The sequence below is a fragment of the Pangasianodon hypophthalmus genome, chromosome 13 (genome assembly GCF_027358585.1).
Source record: "Pangasianodon hypophthalmus isolate fPanHyp1 chromosome 13, fPanHyp1.pri, whole genome shotgun sequence".
Classification (NCBI taxonomy): Eukaryota; Metazoa; Chordata; class Actinopteri; order Siluriformes; family Pangasiidae; genus Pangasianodon; species Pangasianodon hypophthalmus.
The window spans coordinates 2773311-2787283 of record NC_069722.1 but is presented as its reverse complement, the minus strand read 5'-3'; the positions used below and the strand labels follow the sequence as shown (position 1 = coordinate 2787283).

Below are 13973 nucleotides of genomic sequence, written 5' to 3'. Positions count from 1 at the left end.
GATAGGAAGTTGTTCTCTCAAAATCACGACTTATTTTTCTCAGGTCGAAATGCATTATTGGAAATAAATTCTGTGTATCAGGGAGCATCTTAACAGCACCTGGCTGTTACAGTGGCAGAATTTCAGCCTTTCAGCCATAAGGTTGTGGGTTCGATCCTGAGCTCAGGGGACTGTGTGGAGTTTGTCTGTATATTTCACCAAATATCCACTTCGGGATCAGTAAAGTACATCTATCTATCTATCTATCTATCTAGCCTTCTGTTTGTTAGTGCTAGACCTTTTCCAAATTAGTGTCTGTCACTTGAGAAGGCGACTCAGAAATCTGCAGCTATACCATCGTGGACACTATAGTAGTTGTACCAGCTACTTCCTGCATTCGGACATAGAAAAATAAGTCAAGGTCTCGAGAGAACAACTTTTGCTTTCTTGAGATCACAAAAAGAAATAACAGCTGGCCGTTCTGGACTTTGGTCATTCCTTGTCACTGGGTTGTAGCTTTTACCTAGAAGTGTGTGTGTAGTGTACCTTTCACCCTCACAGCCAGGGGTGGGTTGATATGACCAAATGATCATATCACGAGTCTTGAACTTTCCAGCAATACCCAGTATGTTCTGCAGGTTATAGTTTTGCAGACAATTTCTTAACAATTCAGTACGATTGCATAAAAACAGTTCAATACTTCATGCAATGTTTATAACAAACAGTTTATTTAAATTTTTTTTCTTTTGTATTGATATCATTTCATTCTTATTCAGAGGTCTATAGCAGCTTTTGCCCCTTCGATCCTTTAGTCAATAAAACTGAAAGTAAAAAAAGCACTGGTATGGATATGTGAACGTTTTAGTTTTAGGCGTGCGATGCGTGAAGAAAAAACCAAATCGATAAAAAAAAAATGCGAAAACAAAGAAGATATCCTGCAATTTATATTACAACATCTTGAAAATTGTGTTTGGAGCCAAGACAGAATAACAATTCACTGATAAAAGTGATGCAATTTAAAGTAAGACTCCACGCCAAATAATTAAGCGATATGGAAGACCTGAGAAGGTTAAAGTTTTACTCTGAAAGGTAATTATTAAATGTCCAGTTATATACCATCAATCTTTTTGAAAGGTACACAATCACCATGTTTACAGGTGAAGGATGTGTAATAAAAGATAAGGACAAGGACAGGTACAGTTTGTTTTTAAGTGTGTGTGTGTGTGTGTGTGTGAGAGAGAGAGAGAGATGTGGTTCTGGTGTTTTTTAGAGCTGAAATAAAACCTTTTAAACTGTTAAAATGATGGAGCATGTGAGGATCCCTGAGGAACTGGAGTGAAAAGTGCGACTCTGGGCTGGTGTGGCGCGTTCAGCGGAACAGCAGTTGATTAATGAATTCGTGAGTTTGTGTGTGGGTTCAGACTTTCGTGCCAGCAAAGCAGCGTGTGGTTTTTCAGACAGACATGTGGGGAGAAGTCGTTTTCAGCTCGGTTTCTAGCAGTCTGTGTCTGTGCACAACTGCTGCGTCGTGTTTGCTTCTTGTGAAGTCATTATGCAGTGTGCAGGTCCAATGGGTGCACACTGAAAATATCGTCATCATCATCATCATCATCTTCGCGGTTCTCCAAGATGATGTCACGATACACTGTGTGTCGTATTCAGTTTTTTGAAGGTTTACGCAGTAACTTCACACAGGGTTAAGTTCACGGGGTTAAGAATATGCCTAAAGTGAGCAAGAGTTCATTTATTTTATTTGCCGTCTACAGTAACACAAAAGCAGGGACAATACAACGAATGGTGCAAAAATAAAATCTGGAAGAAGCAACAGTCGTCTCCAAGACAGCCCTAAAGTGACAATTTCCTGCGCTAACAAGATCGTGTAATGCTGTAGCACTACAGGACTGGACAAGATGATGGTATAGAATTAATACTGCAAGAAGTTACATTACGATGTGCTTTTCTGAGATATCGCAAGCAGCACCAGTACTTTAACAACAGGACAATGCACAATAATGCAGCTCTGGATGGGTTGTAAACTGTAATGCAGCTCTGGATGGGTTGTAAACTGTAATGCAGCTCTGGATGGGTTGTAAACTGTAATGCAGCTCTGGATGGGTTGTAAACTGTAATGCAGCTCTGGATGGGTTGTAAACTGTAATGCAGCTCTGGATGGGTTGTAAACTGTAATGCAGCTCTGGATGGGCTATGAACAGTTATGCAGCTCTGGATGGATTATGAACAGTTATGCAGCTCTGGATGGATTATGAACAGTTATGCAGCTCTGGATGGGTTGTAAACAGTTTTGCAGCTCCGGATGGGTTGTAAACTGTAATGCAGCTCCGGATGGGTTGTAAACTGTAATGCAGCTCTGGATGGGTTGTAAACTGTAATGCAGCTCTGGATGGGCTATGAACAGTTATGCAGCTCTGGATGGATTATGAACAGTTATGCAGCTCTGGACATGTTGTATGTTTATGCAGGACTGCTTATGTACAGTTATGCAGCTGTGGGTGTGTTATAGAGAGTAATGTAGCTCTGGATGGGTTATGTACTGTTATGCATGATGGGTTATAAACAGTTATGGAGGTCTGCTTATCTAGGTTATGCAGCCTTGGATGGGCTATGAACAGTTCTGCATCTCTGGATAGGTTCTACACAGTTATGCAGCTCTAGATTGGCTTTGTAGCATTATGCAGGACTGGTAATGTACAGGTAGGTAGCTCTGGATGGGTTATAAACAGTTATACAACTGTAGATGGCTTATGTACTGTAATGAATGATAGATAATAAACAGGTATATGGCTTAGAATGGGTTATAAACAATAATGCAGGCGGGTTATGTGCAGTTATGCAGCTCTCGACAGGTTAAGTACAGTTATGCAGGATGAGTTACGTACAGTGTTATGTACAGTTATGCAGGATGAGTTATGTACAGTTATGCAGGATGTGTTATGTACAGTAATGCAGGATGTGTTATGTACAGTTATGCAGGATGTGTTATGTACAGTTATGCAGGATGTGTTATGTACAGTGTTATGTACAGTTATGCAGGATGAGTTACGTACAGTGTTATGTACAGTTATGCAGGATGAGTTATGTACAGTAATGCAGGATGAGTTATGTACAGTTATGCAGGATGTGTTATGTACAGTTATGCAGGATGTGTTATGTACAGTTACGCAGGATGTGTTATGTACAGTGTTATGTACAGTTATGCAGGATGAGTTACGTACAGTGTTATGTACAGTTATGCAGGATGAGTTATGTACAGTAATGCAGGATGAGTTATGTACAGTTATGCAGGATGTGTTATGTACAGTTATGCAGGATGAGTTATGTACAGTTACGCAGGATGAGTTATGTACAGTTATGCAGGATGTGTTACGTACAGTTATGCAGGATGTGTCATGTACAGCGTTATGTACAGTTATGCAGGATGTGTCATGTACAGTTTTGTAGTTTTGGATGGCTTATAAACAGTAAAAGAACTCTGGGCTGGTGATGCAGGGTGGTTTAGGAACAGTTATGCAGTACAGATTATGTACAGTTGTGCAGCTCTGCACTGGTTATGCACAGTTATGTACAGTTATGAACAGTAAAGAACAGTTATGTACAGTTATGAACAGTAAAGAACAGTTATGTACAGTTATGAACAGTTATGCTGTGCTCTAATTTAAGCCTAACACGAGTTTCTGAGCCAGGACGAGGTGAGGAGACGGAGTGTGAAATGTGTGACTTGTGGAGAATTCACCTTCAGGCAGATTCTGTCTAATAAGCTTGGATGAATTAATAACAGTATTAATGTCTGTAGGATTATTGCGGTAAAAATGTCATGTCTACTTGTCATGGATGTTTACGTAATTTATCTAATGCCGACATTACAGTTTATTCCAGCATTTAATAAAATGTTGTTACTCATAGGGAACTATATCAATGAAATCATTATGGGTCGCAATTAGCAATTACTGTAATTATATAGGAAAATCGAGTTTTAATACTGAGTGGTGTTGTGGGATAACTGAACATCTGCCTCCACCTGTGTGATTCACACACCATGAGCTCATGAGTGAGGTGAGTTAAATTCAGTGCAGAATTAAGAAATGTGTTTATTAGTATTTTTATTTCTATCAGGGATCTTAATTCTCACCAGAAATCTAAATAAATCTGCAAATTGGAAAAGGAATATTGGGTAACTGAATCAGAATTCTTAACTAAAAGAAAAATCACTTATGTCATGAGTAAAGGTTGTGTGTGATTATTTAGTTGATGTTGTGTTTATGGTGCTGTTAAATTAAAAATTGAATCATATAAAAAGGCATTATGGCAACGTATGAGGAAAAAATACCCCAGATTTAAATGTAGTGTTCACTGAGAAACCAGTTTTATCTCGATTCTCCTAGCATTAGTGGGCCACGTACGTTATTTTAGGCAACATTAATTATCCCCTCCAATGCAATATTTATATAATGAGTTTCTATTCATTCAATCCTTTTATTTAGCCTGCGTCTCGGGAGACACACTGAGGGCCCGCTCTCGTTTTCACGGATCCCGAGCGGCAAAAAAAACGGCCCAGTAGAGAGCAACAAGGGCATTTAAATAAAACATTTACCGTCGGTCTATTGCTTCTAAGTGCTGTGTGAGTGTAAAACTTCTTTGTCTTCGGCATTACAGCGCTGCTTTCCCATCACAGCACAACAAACCCGTTCCCTCACCAGCCTCGCAGAAAACACGCAGGTTGTGTTGCTGAGAAACCGCAAAACATAAACTCCTCTGTCCTGAAGATGTCAAAAAACATGTTACAGCTTTACCTCTGACTGTTACAAAGCGCTGACACTGGAGACTCCTTCCACCATATCAACGTATTAAAACGAGTGCTTTAATATAAAGCTGTGATTTGCAGCTGCGCTACTGTCAGAGCTTCTGTTACAGAAAATGAATCAGCACCTTCTGCTCATGCACATGCGTAAATAATGGAAAAAGGTGTATTTGAGTTGAAATTTTTCATTTCTGCCACCGTGTGCATAACCCAGATGTGCGCAATCCTTCACTCTGTTTGTTTTAGCCTTCAAGCCCAGGCTTTTATCATTCGTCTTCCCTTTTTTTTTTTTCACGAGGTCGTGCCACTTCTCCTCACAAGTGATCCGTCCATCACGCAGTGTTTGAAAAAGTTTGTCACATTGAAGGTTGCAGAGTGACACACACACACACACACACGCAAAACCCATGAGACGGCTGCTGTCAGAGCGCAGGCCTCTTTTTACAAACAAATGCTATTTCTAAAAAAAAAAAGGATTGTAGAAATGAGGGAAATTAACGTTTCTAAATCTTCACTCTCAGAAAAAAACCTAACTGTATGTATCTTCATGGTTTTTACACAATATTCACATTTTCAGGGGAAAAATGAATACTGTACTAGTGTGAGCATTTTTTACTCCCTTACTTTAAATCCTGAAAATAGGAATTGCACAGCTGGATTAACTGTAAGCCGCCATTTTGCTTTTCTTTTTTTTTCTTTTTTTTAATTTAGAGCTAGAAAAAGTACTTCTATAAACTATAAACTCACACTGGATATGAATCTTATGCCATCTTCTTATTCCAATATCATTGTTTTTTTAAAAAAATGTCTCTTGTTTGTATCATATTACATTAGCCAGCAAAAAAAAAACACTGTTTTCTTCCTCAGCCCATGTTTTTTTTTTTGGGTTTAATGATGAGTGCTTGTGTTTAAAGTCTGTGCTCTAGACGCTATTGAAAAAACCCACTTCTACTCAAGAAAGATCTGGCAACCATGGAGGTGTGAACTACAAGCAATTGAGTTAAGCTTGTGCATAAACCAATTCTGAATATGAGAAACTTTCCCCATAAAAATATTGACATAACTTTTGGAGTTAATTGTGAATATAGCCCAAAGTGAATAGTAAGTCATTTTGGATTTTCCACACCATTTTGGTGTTAAATGGTTGAAATAAAACCATACATCGTTTATTTTTTTTTTTAATCAAATACAGAGTGAATTTTTTTTAACACCTGAAGTAATTAGGTTATTAATTAGAGACTGTAAAATGTAACTCCAGACTCAACTGGCTATTAGATCTGATAGCCATTTCACAAAAAAATTAAACGTAAGAAAAGATTTTTTATTTAGTGAGCGTTCAGATGAGTAAATCTTTGCGTAATGGCTGTGGATGCCTCCCAACACTGCCGAGGGTGCCAGTACTTTTGTCTTCAGTGAAGAGAGAGATGTTTGAGTGCAAGCTATGGATCTGCAGTTGAATCAGAAATGTCACACTATTACTCTGTGTATGAGGACACCAGGTACGGCCCCGATCTCCATTATGTTACAAAGAAAAACAAAAGTAAATAGGAAGCCATTTTGGGATTTGTTCCGCTAGAATGAGATTGTCATGGAGTCGGAGCGAAGATGTTGTTTTATGGACTCTGTCAAAATGGTATGTACCTTCAAGGTAAAAACATAAAGAGCTTCACTGGAGATGGAGGCATGGAGGGGTGGGGGGAGGCATGAAGGGGTGTTGAGAGGGGTGGTGGGGTGGTGAGAGGGTGGGGGTGGGCTGGAGGGGTGGTGATAGGGGTTGAAATGTGGTGGGGGAAGGCAAAGGGGGTGGGAGATGGAGGGTGGTCGGAGAGGCGTGGCGAGAGGGCTGGCGGGGTGGAGGTATGGTGAGAGGGGTGGGGTGGGAGAGGGGTGGGAGAGGGGTGGCAAGAGGGCTAGAGGGGTGGAGGTGGGGTGAGGGGGTGGGAGAGAGGTGGAGGGGTGATTGGAGAGGGGTGGCGAGAGGAGAGAAGGGGTGGAGTCATTTGCAAGATGGGTGCAGGAGTGGCAAGAGGGCGGTGATTTGAATGTTATGTGCAATATAACGTGAAGGAAATTTGATGAGATTCACATGGTGCTGGAATGAGGAAGTCCTAACTAAGGAAGAGAGTGTCGTTGTGTCGTTTTATCATTTCCTGTGAGCAGCGCAGTGCTGCTGGGAACAGCAGAGCCGTCTGGGGCGATGAGGAAGAAGAATAAAAGACAGAAATAAGATGGAAGGAATGAGATGGAAGGGAACTGAGACGATCTGGTTCATTGGTCACGGCCGCAGAAGAGCAGTGTGGTGGGAGGACGCGGGGTTCCCACTGACCTGCGAAGATAAAAAGCGTTTAAAATGTTGGTGTGTAAACTTCGGTGTTTCGATGTAGAAAAAGTCTAAAGTGTTATTCAGATGGGATTCGTCTTCCAGACATCAGTAGTAATTATGGCCGGCATAAGCAGCCTGTGTATCAGTCATAGAGATGGATGTGTCTTCACGTTGTATGCCAAAGGTTCCATGCCTACTACACACATTTCATTTTTAACACAAAAGTATTGGTTGTTTGGGAATATGTATAGCCATTTGATTTTTACCTGAGGATCTTATAAATATTCCAGAGCACCGTCAATACAGGAAGTTGTACATTCACCTCTAAAGCAAGTTGCGCAAAGTTCCCCAAAATTAGCATCGACTCTGGAAGTGCTTCAGGCCTTTTACAGACTATGAAATGACTTTAACGACTTTTTGACTTCATTAGATATACACAATAAAAATGTTGTTTTTTTTCTTAGTTATGGCAGAATGCTTAAAATATGGACAGAGAAAATATGAAAAATGTTTTTTTTTTTTTTTTATTTTTATTTTTTTTTTAGAATAAGTGTTTACCTTGTTGTTTCTCTTTAACAAAAGTAGTTGTTGAATGCCACCCAAAAGCATTTATCTTTTTTACAAGTTTGCTGTCCTCCGGGCTGCTCATTACCAAAAGCTGCTCTGTAATCAAGGTGGAGAAAGCCCTTGTGTTAAACCCACACAGGGATGAGGCAGGGATTTCGCAACACATGGCACCCTTCCAGACAGGTAGTGCAACCCTGAAGGCCATCGCGTGCTTTAAAGTGCCGCCGTGGAGAAGAAGCACCAAACCACAGACTTCTGTTTGAACCACATAGAACAGTGTGTTCCTCAAACGCTCGCCAGCGTTCAACATCAAAACATCACAGGTGTCAGAGTGTTTGTTTCGTTCGGCAGGTTCATTCAGCGAGCTCGACGTTTCCTCAGGCTGTCAGTTGCATCTACAGAAAGGTCATGTGATAACCTCTGCTGTTCAGTTCTGTATAAATCACAGTATTTTTATTATTATTACCTTTATTATTATATACACATACACAAACATTTATGCACTGCATGATCTACAGCCTCTCTGTTTATACAGTCAGAGGAAGTGCTGCGGGATCAGGAAGTGCTGTTTGTGTTGTGCTGTGTTAAAGCGGATCTGGCAGAGTGTCACGCCTAAACACCGCTAGCACATTCCACCTCTAACACTAACCCCGGCTGAGCCTCTCTACCTGCTCCACGTGTCACTGACGTGGATACAGATAGACGACTAGACGTCTGTTTTTAGGCAGCAAAAGTGAAAAGCTGTAAGTGCTGTTGAATGCTGGATTCTGATTGGTCAGAAGTTGTTGATTAATTCTCTATAACAGTAACAGTAGTGGAGCTGCAGATCACAGGTTTATATAATGCACATTATCGTTTCCATAGTAACAGCCCGTTCACAGGGACTTGACTGTTTATCATCCATGTAAATCGTTGATACGGTGAAGTTTTATATACGCTTCATGGAAGGAGTCTCCAGCGTCAACGCTTTGTAACAGTCAGAGGTAAAGCTGTAACTTTAAGTTGCCGTGACAAGCTGCGTGCTGTTACAGGGAAAATAACCAACTTCGGGGTTGTAACAGTAACTCGGCTTCATCACGCCACCCGGTCGTTGAGTCTTTTATTCCTCACATGTTGTGTGTTGTGGTTGTGCGCTCTGGATGTGCATTAGCATGTGCAAATCAGTTAGTTTGACTAGTCAGATAATCGGCTGTGGGAGAAGAGGTCACTGGAGTCCTTGTCAATGTTAAAGGAGACGTGTAAAAGTAAAAGGGAGTAAAAAGCCTTTTTAAGACATGTCGTCGGCGCTGATGTGTATTTAGAATTTGTCGTGTGTATCGAGCAGCAACAACACTACCATGTACTCCGCCATTGTTGTGTATGTTTGTTCGCTCTCGCCTTTACAATAGACACGTACTGCGCACGTCTACATACCTAACACGTACTATGCACGTGCATGATGTCACCGTTTTTAAAAATTCCCGTATTGGGTGTTTACATGGAGACGATAACGGCAGCGTTTTCAAAAACTTGCACTTTGAAACCCGTTTTCAAAAATATGTGTTTTCAGTCCCCAAAAACGCCATTGTCGTGTAAACGAACAGGCAAAACGCATAAAAAGTTTCCTGTTTTTGGCTGAAAACGTTGTCATGTAAACGGCCCCTTAGTTTGCTTCTTCAGTTTTGCACTCGAGCTACGAGGCTAATGTAGCTAACAAGTAATAAAAGTTTATGACTACCAGTTTAGCATTGTAGAATCTGCACAGGATATTCCATGTACTGGATTCTAACCCAGACACTAAAGCCTAAACAGCGTGCTTAAGTGTTTATGGTGTGATGAAGAGAAGTTACTGTTACCACCTAAAAATGGCCGTCTACCACCACGGCCGTCTACCACCACAACCGTCTGCCACCACGGCCGTCTACCGCCACAGCCGTCTGCCAGCGGTTACCAGTTTTAATGGTCATACTTTTTCTCTGATTATAGTAGTTACATTTAATGTGGTGGAGCATCCAAAAAAAACAAGTTTCAATGATAACCTGTGATCTTCAGCTGCACGCCTGTCAGACCAATCAGAATCCAGAATTCATCAGCGCCGTGGCATCATATTGAACACCACACTTTTTTCCTCCAAAACATTTTAACAGAGCCGTAAGCAACAGTGGACCGAAGCATCTCCAGATAAACCTGTGCCTCGGTGATGGCGAGTCTCCTCCGTGTGCTCTGAATAAACCTGTACAGCTGATGGAATTGGATCTCAGTGAGTGGGCGAGGAGGTTTCAGTCCCAGACAGAGTGAGGGGTGGAGGTGGGGGGGTGGAGGTGGGGTGTGGTGGGGCGTCACGTCTGCTGCGTTTCAAAAAAACGAGAAGGAGAAAAGGGCAGAAAGAGAAAGGCAGGCAGCTGTAAACCCACGCAGTAAAACTGAAGGAGGCCTGAAGGCTGAAACCTGTTCTGGCAGGAGGAGGAGGAGGAGGAGGAGGAGGAGGAGGAAGAGGTGTTAGACAGATTGCCTTTATTTTTCTAGATATTAAAAATAATAGCAGCAATATAATATATAATAGAGAATATATATGAATTATGAAAGAAATATACATTCAGTATATTCTTATTTTAAAATCTGTTGTTTTTTTCTATGATCATTATTATCTGAATGTCCAATAATATTGTACAAATATGATGTTAATATTTTATATTTAATATTAATATTCAGTTCTTTTGTAATAATAGTGATAATAATAATAATAATAATATTATAGTGTTTGTGTATAAAAAAATTATCAAATGTATAGAATATTGTGATATGATGACAATAGAAAAATGATGAAAGAAATAGATATACAAAAATACAGAATATTACAAAAAAATTAAAAATCTTTTAAAAATAATTGCCTACTGTTATATTTATTTATAGTGATAATGAAAATGACAATTTTAGTAATAATATTTATATTATATAAGTGTGTGTACTTCTTCTTTTTCTTATTATTAATGTATTAACATAATTTAAAAGGACAGTGGGACATTAAATTAATAATTCTGAAAAAGTGAGTATCATTATTATTAGAACTAGTACAAATCTACGATTTCATCTTGCTTTATTTTTATTTTATTTTAGCATTTTTTTGGATTTTTAAGTGTCCTTAAGAACAATAATGTGCGTGTTGATTACAGATGATCAGCACACGCCTGCAGTGAAGAAGATAATAAACAGAATAAATATGTGAAATGTTTCGGCTGAACCGCTGCAGGATGTTTTTTTTCTCTCTCTATCATCAGCACTCGTGATTAAACGTTTCAAAGATTTACACTCCTCGTGTTTTACATGCTTCCTGCTGAAATGCCAGGCGAGTGTACAGAGGGGTCACGGGGTCACCATCTCACTGTAAACTGATCCTGCCACGTTGCTTAACATGCTGAGGAGTTTAACCTTTGACCTATTTGATCTCTCTCTCTTTCTCTCTCCTCATATCTCTTTCCTTGCTTGTCGTCCTCCGGAGCTCGGCAGTCTCTAAGAGGAGAGTTTTTTTTCCCTGCTGGACTCATAAATCAAGGTGGAGTGGATTCACGTTATAATCACAAACGCATTTCTACACTCATGTTAGTTTTACTCCGCTGCGCTCGGCCGCCCAAATGAAAGGGCGCTATTTATTTCTGCACGCTTCTCTGAAAACACTGGTTTCGCATCAGCTCGCTCGTTCCTCTCGTCCTCTCGTCCTCACGTCCTCACATCTCGGGTTATTTTGGGCGGAACGGCCATTGAGGCTGCAGCGGGTTTTTATAGATGCTGTCACAAGGCCACATGATTAGATTCTGGAAAATGGATTTGTGTGGATAGCAGGAACGCCGACTCTACTGTAGACACATCGATTAGATCACTAAAGCAACATGGACTGTTATTGCAACACAACACAAACAGTTTTATAAACAATTCCGCTAATGATCAGGCGTGACGCAGTACTCTACAGTAAGAGTCGGGGGCAACGTTATTAAACAGAATTACAATTCGGTTGCTATTGCTAATTAAACGTAGCCATCAGTAATATGGATGAAACCCAAATTCTAGCCTGATGACTCTGACGACGCTCCTAACATTCTGAGTGTTGTGATTGGCTGTCCTGTAAAGGCAATTAATTATTTTTCTTTTAATGCAATTATTATATATAATGCTATCTCCAGATATGTTGTATGTAACTTCAGGAAAGATGAGCTGAACTCTCTAGGTTGCGCCGTGGACAAGTCAGTTTACCAAAGCTTTATTAAAGTACACGTTTACCACGACATTGAATTCTGGATTCTGATTGGTCAGAAGGTGTTGATTCAGGTTTATATTAATGCGCTATCGTTTCTATCGTATAGTTACGGTGGAGTTTTTCGTCTCCGGTGTCAGTCATTCTTTAATAAAAGAAAATTGTAATCGCTGTGGTGTAAGAGGAATAAAACACTTCAGGACATGCTGTTGTAGGAAAATAAGCAGTTCATCTGAGTGAGTCAGAGGAGTTAAAAGATTAAAAGTTGTGTGTTTTGGTGAACTTCCATCAGAATGCAGTGACTTTCGAGTTCTCCGTCCAAACGTCTTCTCATGTTCGACTACATCACAATACGTTCACCAGCAGGCAGAAAATAAAATTAACCGATACCGTCATGTCATGATTCATTTCCCTTTCCACTCCACCTCACACTAACTGTCAGTGAGGAAAAACACAGAGCGCGTTTCCCTCCTAAACGGGTCACGAAACGATGAAAAGAAACGCTTTCTGGTTTCTGTTTAATGTGGTTTTAAATTCTGAACCACATTCGCACCGTATTCAGGGTTTAAATAAAGTTCTAACGCAGTCACAGCGCTGGGAATGAGGACCTCAGTGTGCTCTGTCCAGAACTCGGAGAAATAAAGACTGCAGCAGCAGAGCGAGTGAAGTGAGAAAGTGTAGAAGAACAGCAGAAAGAACTTTGTATCTCCGTCTTGTCTTTGTCTCTCGTGGGAAATAATGTGATGATTTTCGTGATGATCATCGTGCCTGCCCCAGATCCCGGTGTCATTTTTGTACACTTTCTCTTTGAGTGTGTTTTCCCTGGTGTCCTGATGAAACAGAATGTAGGTCAGTGTGTGTTTAGTGAGAGACAGAGGGCTTTCCTCAGCCTTCAGCTTCCTGCACAGCTCTCAGTACTCAGCTATAAGGATGTGTTTTTTTTTTTTCTTTCTTTCTTTCTTCAACCTTCATCACGTTTTACACGTAATCCTCAGGAAAGTGGATGCATTTAAAAAGTGCTGCATTTTTTTCTCCATGCATTTAATCTCCTGATCAGGTTAGAGCTAGTGAGGCTGTGTATCGTACGTCATTATTTGTATTATTCCACCATCCTGGCTAGTTTACTCACAGTTCCTAACTAGGCTTTTAGTTCAGCTAAAGACACAAGCTGTTGAAGTCTAGCTGACTGACTGTCAGATTGCGTTACGTTACCATGGATCAACAGTTCTCCATCATGACTAATATTAGCAACGTATTAGCAACGCGTCCATGCTAACCCTGGGCCTCATTGATCTCTTTTAGTAAAGCTGTGTGTAAATGTTTTCGTCCAAACTGAACTTAAAATTCTGTCCAGATTTACAAATGTTTCGTTAACCCTGCTTTTCTTCCTACTCGTGTGTGTGTGTGTGTGTGTGTGTGTTGATAAACGCCAATCAGTTGTAAATTACCAAGTGTGTTCCTGGCACGGCTGATTAGGCACGCTCATAGAACTCCATAAAAGGCAAAGGCCACAGAGAGCGGAAAATAGCAAAATGACGACTAAATTTTTTTTGTGTAAATGCGAACAATTTACGAATAAATCTGTTGGTATCCAGTTGTGATAAACGAGGTCCGATATTGCTAGGTTTGTATGAGAAGTGCGAGTGAGGCGTTTAGCTAAAAACAGCCTCAAACTTGCTAGTTGTCTTTTACAAGGCCTTCATTGTTTGCTGCTAATCTCATTACACACTTCGATTTAATCAACATTTCTTTCTCTCTTTCGCCTAACCTGTTTCTCCTGGTGCTGTTTTTTTTTTTTTTTTTTTTTGAGGCAGAGGTTGGGGAGGGGGTTTGTCCCTGTGTGTCTCCAGATTTCCCCCACTAAGCCGTTAGTGGGCACTTTGGGAAACGCTAATTTAGTCCCCACGTGCCGCCGCACGCTCGTTTGTTTGTTTAAGACTTCCTTTTCAGCAAGGCTCTTATTTTGCAGCCCATAAAAATGCACCTTAATTACAAAATTGCTGGTTGGTGGTTTTGGCTGCTCGTGAGGCGTGTTAGTTTTTTCCCCACCGCGTCCGGCC

At 40.5% G+C, this 13973-nt stretch overlaps 1 protein-coding gene across 4 annotated transcripts in view; it reads left to right on the top strand.

Annotated features, from left to right (window-relative positions):
* The window catches only part of rarab (retinoic acid receptor, alpha b), a 98620-nt gene that overhangs the window by 60417 nt on the left and 24230 nt on the right, over positions 1-13973 (top strand). The window lies entirely within an intron of this gene.